The 6,000-nt window shown below is 46.6% G+C and overlaps 1 pseudogene across 1 annotated transcript in view; it reads right to left on the bottom strand.

Annotated features, from left to right (window-relative positions):
- Positions 1–2,333: 2,333 nt before the first annotated feature.
- Positions 2,334–6,000, bottom strand: part of LOC309828037 (tripartite motif-containing protein 26-like) — a 105,748-nt pseudogene continuing 102,081 nt past the window's right edge. Inside the window, exon 9 of the transcript in view lies at positions 2,334–3,024. The product of the transcript in view is annotated as a tripartite motif-containing protein 26-like (transcript). The remainder of the gene's footprint in view (positions 3,025–6,000) is intronic.

Here is a 6,000-nt window from a genome sequence, read left to right as displayed (position 1 = left end):
CGACAAAGACACCAGCCTGGACGTGGGGTCTGGGATAATCTCCTGTTCCTTGGATAGCTGTAAGTTCAGGTTGAGACAACTCAGAGTAAGAGGCTCCGGGTTTCTGGGTTGGAGAACACCACTTCTGGTCCTGACCTGTGTGGGGGCCGAGTAACTCAGAAAAGCTGGAGTCAGACCTCCAGACAGATTGAGGGTGAGGCAGAGAGCAAGGCCTGAGAGAGAGAAAGTCGCCCAGAGTATAGTGCCCATTGCTGCCGCCGGGGTCAAAGGGAACTGCTAATCAGTTACTTCGGGGATTGTCTTCCCCTCCATACCTGGAGAGACTGGATGCCTTAGTTGTCCTGAGAGAGGGCGGGCCCTCAGAGTCACTCTCTTGGCACAGAATCTGGAATCCCCAGAGGACTCTTCCTGTGGTTCTAATATCAGACATAATTTCTTTTCTTGGCTTCTTTTTTCTGTCTTTTTTTCTATTTATCTGCCTAATAAGTATCTTATTAACATTAATCGTTGACTTAAGAAACATTCTAAAGAGGAACAGTTTCAACACTGTCTTGCTAAATTCTGACCCTGTTCTTTAGTAATTCCTCACATTTCATCTCATAATTACTTCTAACCAAAAGCACTGCAACATCCTCTATCTACATCCTTAACCTATAAAATCTGTTCCCTTCAGTCCTGTAAGTGAAACATGGACTGCACTGTCATTGAATATAATAGTTAAAACCTTTGGCCACTCACCATATAGAAAAAATCTGTTTGCACGTTGCTTTGTCCCTTCTATAGTGAGGATCTGAACATACAACGTCAGCACTCGACTTGTACTTGCTTGTATTGATAGATACAGTTATAGGAATCTTCTGTTGTTTGGTCATATTTTTTTGATAAAACATTCTTATACAACTGAGCTATCAGAGCAAGTATACCCACATCTCTTGAACACAGCAATTTAAATAAGGGACGTTCTTCTTAGGCAACTAGCATCTGCTCCCATGTCTTGAGAATGCTAAACTACGTGAGTCTTGATGAGACCACCTCTCGTTACAGAAGCCAAAAGCACGTTTCCTAACCTTTAATGTGCTGGGACACAGGCAGGCATCCTATTCTCTGGCAATCTGGTGCACTTATGCCAAATTTTTCTTTAGGAGTTACTTACATGAAGAACTACGGTCTGTTCTATCCACTAATTTCCTGAGACCATTCCCTCCTCAACTCTTCATTCTCATGTCTATGTCCAGGAGAACTATACCCATCAGCTGGGTCTATGAATCCACCAAGATAGCTGCTGGCAACCCCAGCTCTGGCTCGACCCCTGTGTGTGTTCATTACTTCTTCCTCCTCTGCTCCCCACCAGATCACACCCGCTCTCCACTAGCTTGTCCTCATGTGTGGTATGTTCTGTTTAGGTTCCGCCAACCCCAACCATCCTCTCAACCCCTGCGACCCCCTAGCTGCTCCTCCCTCTCACTGCAGCGCCGACACTGACTCCCAGCTCTCTTGGGGCAGAATTTGCAAGCAGGTAGGCACACATATCCCTCCTTCTTTACACTCTACAAGCCCCAGTAACGTTTAATAAGTTTCCCTTTCTCTAAAATTAGCCAAATTTGTTTTCTGCTGCTTATACTTAAGACTACTAATTTAATATTAAGCTAAGTATCTATTTCTACCACCTCAAAACACAGCTGACATAAGACTGAACTTCAGGTCCAAGTGACTTCCAAAAACTCATATACACCTGAACCTCACATGGCTTCCACTCCCCCCTTATTAATGCAAAAATTATCAGAGCATAGCAGAAAGAAATAAACCAATTCCCACTCCAGATAGCTCAAGTCTCATAATGTATCAATGGTAAGCAGGTATGAGTTGCAAAACATTTACTGTTTCCTCAGCTGCTTAGAAGGATGGCAGGAGAAATTATGTGACAGAAAAGGTGCTCTAGAAATGGATATGGTTGTTGTAATCAATTCCTATTCGTGGCAGCGGCTGCAGTCCTATGATATAATCACTCGTTCTCATACCTTTATCTCAGTGGCAGGTGAAGAACCAAATCAAAGGCAACTGAAGAGAAAAATGAATAATTAACACGCATTTTAATAAGTACTTTAAAGACATTTCAACCATTCCCTTGTAGAGAAAGCAGATCAAGCGTTACTACTCCCATTTCAGAGACAAAGCGGTGAGGACAAGAGAGTCCTGACTACCGTAAGGCTCCAGTCATCTAAGCGCATTCAGAAACCCAGCAGGACCACCCAGGTGAGGCAGCGAGTTGGGAATGAGGTAAAGGAGCAGAGGATCAATGCAAACACCCAGGGCTGTGCCCAGGAGGTCTCCTCTCAGGGTCTCAGAGTAAGTCTGGATCTCATGCAGTCAAGCCACAGGAAAGGGGAAATTCTCCCAGTGAAGGAAGCTGAGAATTCATAGGGAAACTCTTGAGTTCTGGCATTGGTAAAGGTTACCTTCCCACCATCAAAATCCAGAGCAGCTCCAGTCAGCCTTGGACAGTAGGACAGGATCTGGCAAGGCTCAGGGCCGGTGCGTATATAGACCCCAGCTGAAGACAGCTGCGGAGTCCAGAACCCCTCCTCGGGGGTGAAGCTGAGAAACCCTCTTCTCACCACTGACTCTCCTGCCGCCCTCAGCAGGCAGAATTCTGGCCACATTCCATTGTCCTGCGACCATTCCCCTCCGACTGCTCCTTCTCACCTCTATATCCAGGAGAGCTAGACCCATCAGGGATGCCTAGAAATCCACCAAGATAGCCACTGCCAAACACACCTCTGCTTCCACCCCCGTATTTCATTGCTTCTTCTTCCTCCCCTGCTCCCCACCAGATCCTGTCCACTGTCACTTCCTGATACACTTTGCCCCACGTGAAGCCCTTACTGCCCAGCACACCAGGCTCTGGATCAAATCGCTGACCATGCTGCTATGTGTTCATCCACAAGCCAGTGAATATCATGCTCTTCCCATTTGGAAACACTGAGAGGTAGCCATTGGCTGTCTGGGAATTCAGGATGATCCTCATTGTGGGGACAAGGAGACGAAGGTGTGGCATCACAAGAGACAGCAATTGAGATTTATCCCATAGGTTCTGGGGCCTTTATGACAATGGGGGTGGACTCCTCAGGGGAGCAGGCCAGAAACTGCTTGTGACCTTGTGCTCATACTATTAGCAACCATATCTGGAAAATGAAGAGAACACAGAAAATTCAAGGGCACAGGCAGTGTGATGAGACTTGAGAGGGCAAAACGGTAAGGACTGAGATCACTGCAGCTGCACAAATCTGGGGAAAGGTTTGTGGGTTTGAAATCTGAATTCTCAGGATAAAGAATTTGTATATGTTAGTCACACGAAGACCTTCCTCTTTAAAACGAAAGAGCTGACCCATAAGTAGTGGAGCTTCATAGGAAAGCTGCAATTAGCAAACTTCAGCCACTATCCCCTCCAGATGCTCACTTGTTTTATATTCCAGATCCCTCAACAATTTTCCTGGAATAAAAGTACCAAAGGACAGTAAGCAATTCTGACACCACATCTTCTAGGTCAAATTCTCTTACTGTTGGCTAATATAATTTTAGAAGGTGACAAAGCACCGTGAAAACTCAAGTGAAATAGAGAAATCAATTCAGGAGACACCCAGAGCTGTCCAGTCTAAAGTGGTTCATGTAAGTGTCCCGGCCAACATCTGCTGAACCCACCTGGTGCTTCATTAAAGAGCACCTTCGGGCATATTCCCTGTTTTTAAACTAAGCCCTAAACTTCTAGTCCTAGACAATACTATTTCTCTCCACTCTCAAAGATACCTCTTTTAGATTCATTCTCCCAGTACTCTTTAAATTAAAAAAAAATTTTATTTTTCGGTACACGGGCCTCTCACTGTTGTGGCCTCTCCCGTTGCGGAGCACAGGCTCCAGACGTGCAGGCTCAGCAGCCATGGCTCACGGGCCCAGCCGCTCCGCGGCATGTGGGATCCTCCCGAACCAGGGCACAAACCCATGTCCCCTGCATCGGCAGGCGGACTCTCAACCACTGCGCCACCAGGGAAGGCCCTAAATATACATCTTTTAAAGCTTTAAAGTTAAGATTAAGGAAGTGCTGGGCAGAGATGTGTAAGCTAAATACGAAATGAAAGAAATCTGAGGTCTTGATCTTATTTTCGAACAGGATTGTATTCAAAGCAAAAAATTATTAAGTGAGACAACAGAGGGTGTTTTATGTTACTAAGAAAATTATAATCCACAATTAAGATATAACTCTCCCTAAAGGTCATACAGAAAAAAAGCATCAAAATATAAAAAGCAAAAACTATAAGAATACAAGTAAAATGGGCAAAAACTCATTGCTAATAGAAATCTTTGAGTGATTTCTTCTAGTCCATAACATATCAAGAAGTCAAAAAATAAGTGTCAATACAAAATACCTAAATAACAAAACTACTAAGAAAACTTCATGGAGATATAGCAAATCCTATTCCAAGAACACAGAGAATGTACCTTCTTTTCAAATGTTTGGAACTGTCCAAAAGTTTACAACGTACAATACAGAAAGCCTCAATAAAGTCCAGAATGGTAGAAATGGCAACAAACTTGTCTGGTCACAAGGTTTAAAAACTATGAAACATAAAACTATTAGAAAAAACCCTGCACACCACTGACAGGAAAAAAAAAAAAAAAAAAAGAGGCAGGGGAGTCCTTGAAGAGGATTTTATCCTGGAGGAGAATGTTGGACAGAGTTCTCACCTCCGTGTCCTGGACCTGGCTGTCTAGTGCTCGTTCCCTTCACCCGCTGCCTCGTGCTGGTTGGCAGCCAAACCATCAGGAGTTATGGTGTCTTGATCTTTGGAGTCGATGCTACTCAGCAAGCCCCTGCCTGAGCCCTCCCTGCTTTGTCTACCACAGAGCCTCCAGAGCACAGGTGACACACCATCCCAGCCCTGACAGAGATGTCACCCTGAGATCTTGGGCCCTGGGCTTGTACCCTCAGAGGTCACCATGACCTGGCAGCGTGGTGAGGAGGACCATACCCAGGCCATGGAGCCTGTAGTGACCAGGCCTTCAGAGGACAGAACGTTCCAGAAGTGGGTGGCCCTGGTGTTGCCTTCTGGAGACGAGCAGAGACACACGTGCCACGTGCAGCACCAGGGGCTGCCTGAACCCCTCTTCCTGAGGTCCGGTGTGGAGGGATCTGAGGGGGAACCTTCTTCTCAGGGAAGTAGGAGCCCTTCTGGGGACTTTCAGCAGGGTCAGGACTCAGGTGTGAGGTCAGGGCCCCTCCCTCTCCTTTCCTCTTCAAAGCCATCTTCCCAGCCCAACATCCCTGTCAAGGGAGCATTTGCTGGCCAGGTTCTGCTTGCAGCTGCTGTCAGTGGGGTTGTGTTTGCAGGAGTTTAGATGGGTCGAACTTTGCCTGCAACAACTGTGCTCTAGAACAACAAGAGCTCAGCTTAGGAAGGGATTCTGGGTTTCATGGTTCTGACCCAAGGGTCTCTCGCCTCAGGGCTTGAACTGCAGCTCCTGTCCTCGTGACTTCTGCAGCCAACGTGCAGACATCCTGTTGTGCAGCAAAGCCTGGAGGGACCCTGGCTGGTGGGAGGCCAGCTGAGGAAGTGCAGGTGAGCTGGGAGGCTGGGGACCTGCTGGATCCCCCGAGCCCCAGTTCCAGTTCCGGCCAGTGTACGTGGCTGCCTTTGGACTCCAGGACCTTGATCTAAGTTCAGCTCCCCTTCTCCTTTGTGAGGGTTCCAGGAGCAGGACCACATGAGGCCCAGAAAGTACCACATTGCCTGGGGAATGGGTCTCTTTCTAGTGGGACAAAAATTCTCAGGTTGGTCTCCAGCAGGATCCTAAATGTTTTTACAAAGATGAAGTAGTATTAAGCCCAGTCCTACAATGAACTGGCAAATCTGAAGGGAGAGTGTAACCTGCATGTGTGTCTGTCTGTGTGTGTTCACATGCGAAGAGAAATGTGTGTGGATGTCTGTGTATATGTGTGTGGGTGAG

The sequence above is a fragment of the Grampus griseus genome, assembly GCF_964374135.1.
Source record: "Grampus griseus genome assembly, chromosome: 10".
NCBI classification, from domain to species: Eukaryota; Metazoa; Chordata; class Mammalia; order Artiodactyla; family Delphinidae; genus Grampus; species Grampus griseus.
Note: the sequence above shows the minus strand (reverse complement) of the source record. Positions and strands in the feature narration are given on the sequence as shown.